Source organism: Leucoraja erinacea, chromosome 14 (genome assembly GCF_028641065.1).
Source record: "Leucoraja erinacea ecotype New England chromosome 14, Leri_hhj_1, whole genome shotgun sequence".
Classification (NCBI taxonomy): Eukaryota; Metazoa; Chordata; class Chondrichthyes; order Rajiformes; family Rajidae; genus Leucoraja; species Leucoraja erinaceus.
In genome coordinates this window covers 55688252-55701381 of record NC_073390.1, presented here as the reverse complement: position 1 = coordinate 55701381, position 13130 = coordinate 55688252, and the positions used below count along the sequence as shown (strand labels likewise).

Genomic DNA, 13130 nt, shown 5'->3' with positions numbered 1-13130 from the left:
AGTGGGAGCTTGATAGGGTATCTAATTAATATTCAGCAATGATATTAGTAATGTGGGATTGTAGAAATGAAAAAGGATGAAAAATATGCGATGTTCATGCAAGTCTTCGATGTTCTGAAGGATTTTTCGAACACTCATACTGAAACACTGTTTGCATTAGGTGGTAGATATAAAGGGGCAAAAAAAAAGTTAGAAGGCATTATTTCCATATCTTCAGGTGGATTCTGTTGAAGGAGACATATTTACACCATTTAAAATGAATTAATTGTGTTTGCAAAGGAATTATATAAAGGAAAGAGGATGAGGATGGCAATGGCACATGTGCAATGGAGAGAATCACTTTGTTCAACTGTTTTAATAGCTCTGATCATCTGTGCCTTGTTACAGTACTGTGAAAGCTGCCAGTCAAACCCCACCCAATACCAACCTCAGTGCTAGTTGCAAGGTTGCAAATGGTAGAGGTGAAACTATGACTGTCCGAAGACAGTGGCTTTTCTTAAATTGGCAAAAATGCAACAGGTTAAATATTCTTAAAATTGTATCCCAAATTGCTCCTGGTAGTTTGAATGCTATGTACTTATCTGCAGCATTTTTTGTAACACAAAAGGAACTGCAGATATTGGTTTATGCAAAAGATAGACACAAAATGCTGGGTTAAGTCAGCAGGTCAGGAAGTATCGCTGGAGTAATGGATAGGTGACATTTCGGGTCTTCAGACTGAAGAAGGGTCCCAACCCGAAATGTCACCTATCCATTTTCTCCAGAGATGCTGTCTGACATGCTGAGTTACTCCAGCAATTTGTGTCTGTCTGCAGCATTTTCTGCTTTTATTTAAATTTTCTGAACAGCTGCAAGCTGTTTGGTTTTATGGTTTGGTGAGGTTGAACCTATTACAAGTATCAAAGAAAGATCATTATATTTTTCCAAGAACTAGACCTCGTGTAGTATTTTGCCTAAAAATATATGATACTCGGCATAAAATCACATATGGCATTAATGAAAATTGAGAACGTTCTGTCATTATTGAAATCATGCCTTCTGCAGAGTTTTAATCTCAGGTAAAGAAACTGTTTTGGGAATAATTGTAGCATTCTCTTATATTCTCTGAATCTTATTTGCTATCACAAATAATTTGTGTACTGATTAACCCATCTCAGAAATAGCCATTGCACTCCTGGTGATGTCATTTCTCAAAGGTTGTTGGGACTGAAAAATAAATTATAATTGGGATTTAATAAAATAATTTTTGCATTTAGAAGTGACCTTTGTATTTTGATTCTATATCAACGTTATAAATAAAGTATATATTAAACATATTATAGATGTAATTGTCCAATTTCATGTTGGTAATTTTATTTGGATGATTATCTTTTATATAATGATTTTTCTTAGTAAAGTGTACTTGAGAATCTTCCACTATTACTTGTCAATCTAGAGTGTACTCAACATAAATTGCTGTTCGTCAAAGCAGAACCAAGTCTTTAATGTCCTAACCGGTTGTTCAGTTATAGGTGTCTTTCGGCAGTTGAAGGGATCCAATTGCTTTGTAGCTAACAGCATGCCATCTCCATGTGATGTCCCTATTTGTTTCTTATTTAAAAGGTTGCAAAAACAGGGGAGTGATCTCAAGGTAGTTCCTTGGATTATCCTGAGCAGTTGCAGTGGCAGTGGCTGCACTGTAAACTGGGGGAGCAGGATTGTTACTCTGGAGTTACTGCCTCTCAATTGAAGATTTGGTTAAATCACACAAGAGATGCTGAAAAGTAACTGAGTAAGAATATCAATGAATAACTGGTGAGTTGATTTGCTTATATTGTTACTTTAAAAAAAATGTTATTTGTTTAAATATTTCCACATTGGTAATTTTGTAATGGTAACATTTTAGCCTGCTGCTAATAAGATTTATATGATTCAGGGTTGAAAATCATTAAAGAATCATTCTAAATTCCCCTGCAGCTTCATTCTGTTGGATACTCGTTCTTGCAGCATATGAATAAGAGAGTGGTATCCAATCTCCGTTTTACTAATTTACCACTGTTTCTGCAGAAATGTTTCATGGGCTTTGATGAAGGCAGGATGATTTGGTGGAGGCAGGTTCGTTGGTATCATTTAAAAATAAATTGGATAGGCATATAGATGAGAAGGGAATGGAGGGTTATCGTATGAGTGCAGGCAGGTGGGACTAAGGGAAAAAAGTTGTTCGGCACGGACTTGTAGGGCCGAGATGGCCTGTTTCCATGCTGTAATTGTTATATGGTTATAACAGCTGGGAAGAAATTGTCATTGAATTTGGGAATGTATATCATTTATGAAAGCTCAGTGAATAATTGTTTGTCATATAACTTTTATTGGAAATAAATTAAGATTTTTGAAACTCATTATTATATTAGAGATATACCTTAAATTCATATTGATATTGTTGAGTACTCAATTCAAATTCTAAGCATGGAGAATTATTGTAAATATAATTGTTTTTGGAGTTTTGTGATTCAAAAAGGGTACCTATTTTTAAAGTATCAGAAAGACTTCTATTGGGTCATCTTTCAGTGGTAAGAGTGTAAGATGGGGGTAGTGGAGGCTCATATCAACTCTGTGCAAAATCCATAAAGTACATCAAAATCCAACATGTGTGGGTGTGTGCATAATTTGTAGCATCCACGAAACGGTCAAATGGAAAGTCTTTTGGATGCTTAAGGCAATTGTTGATTCTAATTGTGCATCGTTCATGTTGAGGGTATAAAATTCAGGAACCTGAATGTAGGTACGAGCTTTATCAAACAATCAAATGGTAGAGTGGTAATTTGATACTTAATGGAACCAAATTAGGCTGAAACACATTAATGCACACGTCCAGTCACACTTCTAGAATATTTAGTCATTTTTACATTCGTCAAAGATGCAACATGTCGTTTCTCAGCCATCAGCTAGGTGGCCACAAATTTAAGTGGAATTGCAGTTTCAGAAATGTCTAACTAAGCAAGTGTTCAACTGTTATTTCTTGGCTCTTCACAAACTTCACTCTATTTCAAAAGCAGCTTATGGAAACAGTCATATTATCTGTTATTAGAAAGGATGATGTCCAAGCAAATGGGATCTTTAAGACTCTCCATTAAAGTATAAATCCTGCCAACACTATTCTCCAATGAAGAGTATGAAGACTTGCAAACAACTACATAAACTGTACTCATTCAAAAAATAAAATCTGATCAAGTTTGCTTTATTGATATCTATTTATTAGAAACATAGAAAATAGGTGCAGGAGTAGGCCATTCGGCCCTTCGAGCCTGCACCGCCATTCAATATGATCATGGCTGATCATCCAACTCAGTATCCTGTACCTGCCTTCTCTCTATACCCCCTGATACCTTTAGCCACAAGGGCCGCATCTAACTCCCTCTTAAATATAGCCAATGCACTGTGGCCTCTACTACCTTCTGTGGCAGAGAATTCCAGAGATTCACCACTCTCTGTGTGAAAAATGTTTTTCTCATCTCAGTCCTAAAAGATTTCCCCCTTATCCTTAAACTGTGACCCCTTGTTCTGGACTTCCCCAACATCGGGAACAATCTTCCTGCATCTAGCCTGTCCAACCGCTTAAGAATTTTTGTAAGTTTCTATAAGATCCCCCCTCAATCTTCTAAATTCTAGCGAGTACAAGCCGAGTCGATCCAGTCTTTCTTCATATGAAAGTCCTGACATCCCAGGAATCAGTCTGGTGAACCTTCTCTGTACTCTCTCTATGGCAAGAATGTCTTTCCTCAGATTAGTAGATCAAAACTGTATGCAATACTCCAGGTGTGGTCTCACCAAGACCCTGTACAACTGCAGTAGAACCTCCCTGCTCTTATACTCAAATCCTTTTGCTATGAATGCTAACATACCATTCGCTTTCTTCACTGCCTGCTGCACTTGCATTCCTACTTTCAATGACTGGTGTACCATGACACCCAGGTCTCGTTGCATCTCCTCTTTTCCTAATCGGCCACCATTCAGATAATAGTGTTCATTGTGATCATGGCTGATCGTCCCCTATCAATAACCAGTACCTGCCTTCGCCCCATATCCCTTGACTCCACTTGCCCCTAGAGATCTATCTAACTCTCTCTTAAATCCACCCAGTGACTTGGCCTCCACTGCCTTCTGTGGCAGGGAATTCCATAAATTCCCAACTCTGGGTGAAAACGTTTTTTCTCACCTCAGTCTTAAATTTTCTCCCCTTTATTCTAAGACTGTGGCCCCTGGTTCTGGACTCGCCCAACATTGGGAACATTTTTCCTGCATCAAGCTTGTCCAGTTCTTTTATAATTTTATATGTTTCTATAAGATCCCCCTCATCCTTCTAAATGCCAGTGAATACAAGCCTAGTCTTTTCAATCTTTCCTCATATGACAGTCCCACCATCCCAGGGATCAATCTTGTGAACCTACGCTGCATGGCCTCAATCACAAGGATGTCCTTACTCAAATTAGGAGACCAAAACTGTACACAATACTCCAGATGTGGTCTCACCAGAGCCCTATATAACTACAGAAGAATCTCTTTACTCCTATACTGAAATCCTCTTGTTATGAAGGCCAAAATTCCATTAGCTTTCTTCACTGCCTGCTGTACCTGTAAGCCAACTTTCAGTGACCGGTGTACAAGGACGCCCAGGTCTCGCTGCACCTCCCCCTTACCTAACCTAACCCCATTGAGATAATAATCTGCCCCCTTGTTTTTGCCGCCAAAGTGGATAACCTCACATTTATCTATATACCGTGCCAAGGTTTTTGACGTGATGTTTGAGTAATGGGATAAGGCTTCCAAGGCTGCCTGCTATCATTTTGATTGAGTCCGAGGGACCGAGAAGGATGACCTCAGATTTACTCTTGTTTAGTTGTAGGAAGTTCTGGGCCATCCAACATTTTATATCTTCGAGGCAGTGGATAAGGTTAAGTAGATTTGATCGTTTTTTGGGCTTCAGAGGGAGATAGAGTTGTATATCGTCTGCATAGCAATTGAAGGAAATGCCGTGCCTTTGAATTACTTTGCCTGAGGGGAGCATATTCAGGGAGAAGAGAATGTAACTAAGGATGGAACCTTGTGGAACCTTGCAGCAGAGTTTGCTGGGGAGGAGAAAGAGTTGCCTATGTTAGTAGAGATAGGAGATGAGGTAGGAGATGAGCCAGCTCAAGGCAGTGCTATCAATACCAACCCCGTACTGGAGATGGTCAATTAGGATGGTGTGGTCGACAGTATCAAATACTGCGCTGTGGTCAAGAAGGAGCAGAATTGCACAGTCGCCGGGGTCAACAGTGAGCAGTAGGTCGTTATGTACCTTCAACAAGGCAGACTCTGTGCGGTGGTGGGCCCTGAAACCTGATTGGAAAGTTTCCTAGATTAGTATTTTGGTGAAGGTCAGGCATAAGTTGACTTAAAATTACCTTTTCAAGGGCTTTTGAAAGGAAAGGCAGTTTTGAAATAGGCCTGCAGTTACTTGGCAAGGTGGGGTCGAGGTTAGGTTTTTTCAGGAGGGGCTGGACCACCGCATGTTTGAAACAGGTTGGAACAGCGCCAGTGGCCAGAGAACTGTTGAAGATGGCGCGGATGCTAGGACCAGCTATTGTAATGACATCCTTCAGAAGGGCAGAGGGGGCAATGTCGAGGGGGCAGGTAGTAGGTTTCATGGTGGTGACCAGTTTTACAAGAGAGGGTAGAGTAACGGATTGGAAACAGTCTAATTTTGGAGAACAGACCAATGAGACAGCCAGGTTATGGATGGGAGGGTAAATATTTGTTCTGATGTTCTTAACTTTGCTGGTGAAAAATGTAGTAAATTCTTCGCACTTAGCAGGGGACACAGTTAAGCTGGTGCTGGGGGCAGGACATATGATAGAGGTGATGGTACTAAAAAGGATCTTGGAGTTATGAGCGTTTTTGGAAATAAGGGCGGAAAAGTATTTTGTTCTTGCAGATTTTACTGCTTCCTGGTATTTGTGAAGATTGTTTCTCAGGAGTTCAAAGGAAATTTGAAGCTTATCAGATTTGTACTTCCGTTCTGATTTTCTGCATTCTCTTGTTAGGGTTCTGGTGGTGTCATTGAGCCAGGGCCAGACTTTAGGCTTTTTCATTTTAAGAGGAGCAACAGAATCCAGGATGGAAGAGCAAGTGGTATTGAATAAAGAAATGAGGTCGTCGGTGCTGAGATGGAGGGGAGACGCCTCAATAGTGCAGATGTCGGGGGCGTCTATGAGAGCCACAGAGAACTTACTGGCAGTCGAGGAGTTTACGTAGCGGGAGTACTGAGCAGGGACATGGGATTTTGAGGGAGAGAAAGGCAGAGATGCATCTAATATAATTGCACTATGATCAGACAGACGGGCATCAATAATATCTGTATTACAAATTGGGAGACCAGACGAAAGCACTAGGTCTAGTGTGGCCAAGCTTGTGCGTGGGTCCAGTGGTGAGTAGAGTCAGATTGAAGGACTCAACCAAAAGCAAGATACAGAGTGCCGAACATAGTTCTCAGTATTGTAGTACATTGCAGCACATCGGTTCCTTAGACAGAGTCCAATTTCCTCAATGGGATAAGGGAGAATCAACAGTACCCTTGCTTATGGAAGGATCATTCAGAATCCTGATAACAGAGGGGGTAAAGCTGTTCCTGAGTCTGGTTGGGTGCACTCTCAAGCCTCTGTATCTTCTGCCTGACGGGAGCAGGGAGAAGAAGAAGAAATGACCGAAATGGGGCAAGTCTCCTGAAAAAAACCCCTGAAATAATTGTATTTATTTCCACAAGGAAAAAAAAAACATGCATTGCATTGCATTGCAGCTCTAATCAGAATAATGATTACCAAAAATGTTTATGAAGAGCTCAAAAAGTGTGTTTATCTATTTACAGACTTGAAAAGTTTGATAATGATTTGAATCAATACCAAATCATGACTTAAAGATGAAATGCTGGTTTTAGAAAAAACTATATTTAAATTAATTCTGACAGAATACATTCCTGCATGTATTCTGTTATTCCAAAATAATTGAAGTATAAAGGAAGGAGACTAAACTGAAGTAATTCTCTTTGAATATTCTCAATCATTCAATTTGTCCCATGTTTTTAATTTTGGGGGATGATTATATTCTCTTTATTTTAACAGATAAAACACTACCTCTTCAAAGTGTACTGTTGGTCATTTGTCCTGAGCTTTTCTTTGGCTCAATGTCACATGTTGACTGATTTATTATTACTGTTATGTAGTTTTTATGGCATTAAAGGCGATACATAAATAAACATATTGTTGGTTCTTGCCCCCTCCCTCACACCTCCTTGCTTCTAAACCCTTATTGCACACATTCCTTGACAATACTATCTGAATTCAGGGCACTGCAATAATTTGTTATAAAGTACGAGGTTGGTCAAAGAGTCCTACAGAGCGATACAGTGGAAACAGGCCCAATGGCCCAAGTTGCCACATCGGTTGATGTTGCGTGACTTTATTTTTCTGCTCTTCCTGTCATCCTACAGACAAGCATTTGGATCCCACTTGGTCTGTTTCTCTGAGATTAGTGCATATGGTATGGGTAAGATCTCTAACTTCAGTAAGTGTGGTGCCACATACTGCTCTAAAATAGTAACGTCCTTATATTGTGCCATTCAATATCTAATAATTGTTCTTAGTTCATTATTTTATTAAATTAAACGTGTTTTTTTCATTCTTTCTACTATACAAGTAATTGTTTTTATTTGAATGCACATTTAGTTTAATTTAGTTTAGAGAAGAGATTCAGCACGGAAACAGGGTCTTGAGCTCACCGAGCGACCCCCGCACATCCGAAGTTTTCAGAAAATGAAGAGAAAGGCAATTAGTTTTCCTTCGCCCTTCTCTGGATCTTCCCCCAACTACGTCTCCACAATAAAGTACTTGCGTTGTAACAAGATTGGACTTTGCTGTGGATGCTTCAAGGTTAAGAGCGTGTGTTAAAAAGTAACCATCTGTGCAAATCACTTTACATTAATTGGTCCTCAGATCTATTAACAAGGGCGCTTTCAAGTGAAAAATGGCATATTACATTTTAAAGGAATTGTCTTATTGAGGATACAGTATGGAAAATGGGTTGGTTTAACATTTTAACACGTTTCTGCTACTTGGTGCTGTAAAAAATGACAAGATTTAAAATAATTCAAACACAGTGGTAGTCCTGAACACCAATCAATTCCAGACAAAATCATGGAAGCAATCGTTTGTGAGTTTAAATTCCTTCCATTGTAGGAAAGATGTAGTTTATTTTGCCAGTGCATAAGAAAAGGACAAATGGCAGGATCGAATGGAAATAAAATGCACCTTGATCTGAATTCCAAAACTTTTATTTGGAAAATCTATATGTGTTCTTTTCTTTAATAACACCTTTGTTCTCTATTGGCCTGGAAGAGCGATGTTAACTATTCATTTTCTGGCTCTGCTCAGATAATTTATGCCAGCCTTAGGTAAAAATGGCTCAGAATTATAACTATCATCTGAGGCCAATTAAATTAATGTTTTTCATGGGGCAGGTATATCGAAAAGAAAGGTTTAGTAGGATCTGGACCAAAATGCATGCAAATAGGACCAGCTAAAATGGGACATCATGGGCGAGTTGGGCTGAAGGGCCTGTTTTACTCTATGACTACTGACTGCACAGTACTGGGGACGAGGTCAGAGGTTAAGACGGCCCAACACCTGACATTCAACTGATGGCTAACTAGATATGAAATAGCAGCGTATGGTCAAATAATATTTACCTGCAAACCCCCACCAAACATTGACATGTAGGGATCCTTCATCAAGTTGTTCAAAACATCTTTGAGAAATCTGATTAATCATTTTTTACAAGGCAATGTACATGTGTTTAGTTTAGTGAAGAGATACAGCATGGAAACAGGCCCCTAGGGTGCACTAAGTCCATGCTGACCATTGATCACCCATTCACACTAGCTCTACTTTTGCATTGACTCCCTACACATTGGGGGCAATTTACAGAGGTCAATGAAACTACACAACCATCTGTATTTAGGATGTGGGATGAAATGGGAGCACACAGGAAACCCACGCAGTCGCAGGGAGAACGTGCAAACTCCACACAGACAATACCCGAGGGCAGGATTGAACCCGGGTCTCTGGCACTGTGATGCAGCAGCTCTACCAGCTGCGCCATTGAGCCTTTCTGGTGAGTACTGAGTCCAAACCATGAGTGACCAACCCACCATATGGGCGAGAGCACTCTGCAGCCATATAAATGCCTGTTTGAATTGGTCTTTAGGCTCCCAATGGGGCAAAGGAGGCATAACAAATAAAATAAGCCCTTTCGTCAAATGTTACTGTAAGTAAGCAGAGCATACACTGAATGATTATGGAAAGATTTCAAAGAATTAGCTGTAAAGCCATCGTAAGATTGAATGAATACGAATTGAATGTGGAACTAATATTAGACACAGGGAATAACATGGAGGTCTAATTTGTTCAGAAGAGTAATGTTTTTATAAATAAGTATTTCAATGCCAAAGCACACAATGGGTATATATTCATTTATTTTCATTTTCCAAGCATATTTATATTGGTGACATTACGATGATTAAATGGCTCAACTCTCCAGCGTACAAATTAGCCAGAAAAAGCACCCTACCAGAGGACTGGGAGAAATTCAGAGTCCAGCAGAGGAGGACAAAGGGCTTAATTAGGAAAGGGAAAATAGATTATGAAAGAAAACTGGCAGGGAACATAAAAACTGACTGCAAAAGTTTTTTATAGGTATGTGAAGAGAAAAAGATTAGTTAAAACAAATGTAGATCCCTTGCAGTCAGAAACAGCTGAATTGATAGATATAGATATGATATGCCATTTATTGTCACTATACATGTACAGTGAAACTGAAAGCTGCTCGTACTCAGTGCATACATACAATTTAGCACAAAAAACAAGAAACAGAAAAAAAACAAAAAACAGAAGGGAGAGGGGGGGGGGGGGACATATATACATATATCATATATACATATATACAGATGGAAGTCCGTGTTGGGCGGTGTAGTCAGTGCATGTGTGAATTTGAATTTATGGTAGATATAATTCTCGGAAAGCAACTATTCCTGAGTCTGTTTGTCCTGGATTTGATGCACCTATAGCGCCTTCCAGAGGGCAGCAGGTCGAACAGTCCAAACGCAGGATGGGAGCTGTCTTTGATGATCTTCTTTGCCCTGCTAAGGCAGCGGGAGGTGTAGATGTCCATCAGGGAGGGGAGAGGGCAGCCAATGATCCTCTGCGCTGTCCTGGTTACCCCCATGGGGAACAAGGACATGGCAGACCAATTGAATAACTACTTTGGTTCAGTCTTCACTAAGGAAGACTTAATTAATCTGCCAGAAATAGCAGGGGATCGGGGATCAAATGAGATGGAGGAACTGAGTGAAATCCAGGTTAGCCAGGAAGTGGTGTTGGGTAAATTGAATGGATTAAAGACCGATAAATCCCCAGGGCCAGATAGGCTGCATCCCAGAGTACTTAAGGGAGTAGCCCCAGAAATAGTGGATGCATTAGTGATAATTTTTCAAAACTCTTTAGATTCTGGAGTAGTTCCTGAGGATTGGAGGGTAGCAAACGTAACCCCACTTTTTGAAAAGGGTGGGAGAGAGAAAACGGGGAATTACAGACCAGTAACATCGGTAGTGGGGAAACTGCTAGTCAGTTATTAAAGATGGGATAGCAGCACATTTGGAAAGTGGTGAAATCATTGGACAAAGTCAGCATGGATTTACAAAAGGTAAATCATGTCTGACGAATCTTATAGAATTTTTCGAGGATGTAACTAGTAGAGTGGATAAGGGAGAACCAGTGGATGTGTTATATCTGCTTTCAGAAGGCTTTCGACAAGGTCCCACATAAGAGATTAGTATACAAACTTAAAGCACACGGTATTGGGGGTTCAGTATTGATGTGGATAGAGAACTGGCTGGCAGACGGGAAGCAAAGAGTAGGAGTAAACGGGTCCTTTTCAGAATGGCAGGCAGTGACTAGTGGGGTACCGCAAGGCCCAGTGCTGGGACCCCAGCTATTTACAATATATATTAATGATTTGGACGAGGGAATTGAATGCAACATCTCCAAGTTTGCGGATGACACGAAGCTGGGGGGCAGTGTTAGCTGTGAAGAGGATGATAGGAGGCTGCAAGATGACTTGGATAGGCTGGGTGAGTGGGAAAATGCATGGCAGATGCAGTATATAACCATATAACAATTTCAGCATGGAAACAGGCCATCTCGACCCTTCTAGTCCGTGCCGAACACATATTCTCCCCTAGTCCCATATACCTGCGCTCAGACCATAACCTTCCATTCCATTCCCATCCATATAACTATCCAATTTATTTTTAAATGATAAAAACGAACCTGCCTCCACCACCTTCACTGGAAGCTCATTCCACACAGCCACCACTAAAGAAGTTCCCCCTCATGTTACCCCTAAACTTCAGTCCCTTCATTCTCAAGTCATGTCCCCTTGTTTGAATCTTCCCTACCCTCAGTGGGAAAAGCTTTTCCACGTCAACTATGTCTATCCCTCTCATCATTTTAAAAACCTCTATCAAGTCTCCCCTTAACCTTCTGCGCTCCAAAGAACTTGTTCAACCTTTCTCTGTAACTTAGTTGCTGAAACCCAGGCAACATTCTAGTAAATCTCCTCTGTACTCTCTCTCTATTTTTTTTTTTTTTTTTTTTTTATAATGTGGATAAATGTGAGGTTATCCACTTTGGTGGGAAAAACAGGAAAGTAGACTATTATCTGAATGGTGGCCGATTAGGAAAAGGGGAGATGCAACGAGACCTGGGTGTCATGGTACACCATTCATTGAAAGTAGGCATGCAGGTGCAGCAGGCAGTGAAGAAAGCGAATGGTATGTTAGCATTCATATCAAAAGGATTTGAGTATAGGAGCAGGGAGGTTCTACTGCAGTTGTACAGGGTCTTGGTGAGACCACACCTGGAGTACTGCATACAGTTTTGGTCTCCTAATCTGAGGAAGGACATTCTTGCCATAGAGTGAGTACAGAGAAGGTTCACCAGACTGATTCCTGGGATGTCAGGACTTTCATATGAATAAAGACTGGATAGACTCGGCATGTACTCGCTAGAAATTAGAAGATTGAGGGGGGATCTTATAGAAACTTACAAAATTCTGAAGGGGTTGGACAGGCTAGATGCATGAAGATTGTTCCCGATGTTGGGGAAGTCCAGAACAAGGTGCCACAGTTTAAGGATAAGGGGGAAATCTTTTAGGACTGAGATGAGAAAAACATTTTTCACACAGAGAGTGGTGAATCTCTGGAATTCTCTACCACAGAAGGTAGTTGAGGCCAGTTCATTGGCTATATTTAAGAGGGAGTTAGATGTGGCCCTTGTGGCTAAAGGGATCAGGGGTTCTGGAGAGAAAGCAGGTACAGGATACTGAGTTGGATGATCAGCCATGATCATATTGAATGGCAGTGCAGGCTCGAAGGGCCAAATGGCCTACTCCTGCACCTATTTTCTATGTTTCTATGTTTCTATTTTTGTTCCGATACAAAAATGTTAGGGGTCCAAACCCAAAACATCACCTATCCATGTGCTTCAGAGAAGATAGACACAAAATGCTAGAGTAAATCAGCGGGACAGGCAGCATCTCTGGAAAGAAGGGTTTTGAGTTGAGACCCTTCTTCAGACCCAACATTATGTGTTGTTCTTCGGTGTAAATCAGCATCTGCAGTTCCTTCCTACACATTTCTTCGGAGAAGCTGCCTGATCTGCTGAGTTACTCCAGCACTTTGTAGTAATTTCCTCAGGTTAGGATATGTTTTTATAGTATTGTCCATAGCATACAGGAACACACCCACTGCTGAATCTAAATGTTGTGATACATCCCACTCTAGAGACTGAACATAAAAATCTAAACCAGCATTTCAATGCTATTGAGTGCAAGCTACCGTGTTGGGGGAGGTGGGTGAGACTTTCAACTGGATCTCTCTTTTCTTCTAGGTGGAGGTAGTAATCACAAGGCTTGATTTCAATGAAGAGCAATGGGGTTGGACCTGGTCCCTCAATTAACGTCACTAATAATCTGATCATGTATCACATTGTTGGCCTTGAAAG

At 40.5% G+C, this 13130-nt stretch overlaps 1 protein-coding gene across 2 annotated transcripts in view; it reads left to right on the top strand.

The window, feature by feature from the left end:
• LOC129703774 (uncharacterized) overlaps positions 1-13130 on the top strand; it is a 35399-nt gene that overhangs the window by 6482 nt on the left and 15787 nt on the right. The window contains exon 1 of one of the 2 annotated variants that reach the window (XM_055646482.1): positions 1603-1794. The exons of the other annotated variant lie outside the window; for it this stretch is intronic. The gene's annotated coding sequence lies outside the window, so the exon portion shown is untranslated. Of the gene's footprint in view, positions 1-1602; positions 1795-13130 lie in introns of those variants that run through there. 2 annotated transcript variants of the gene reach the window in all.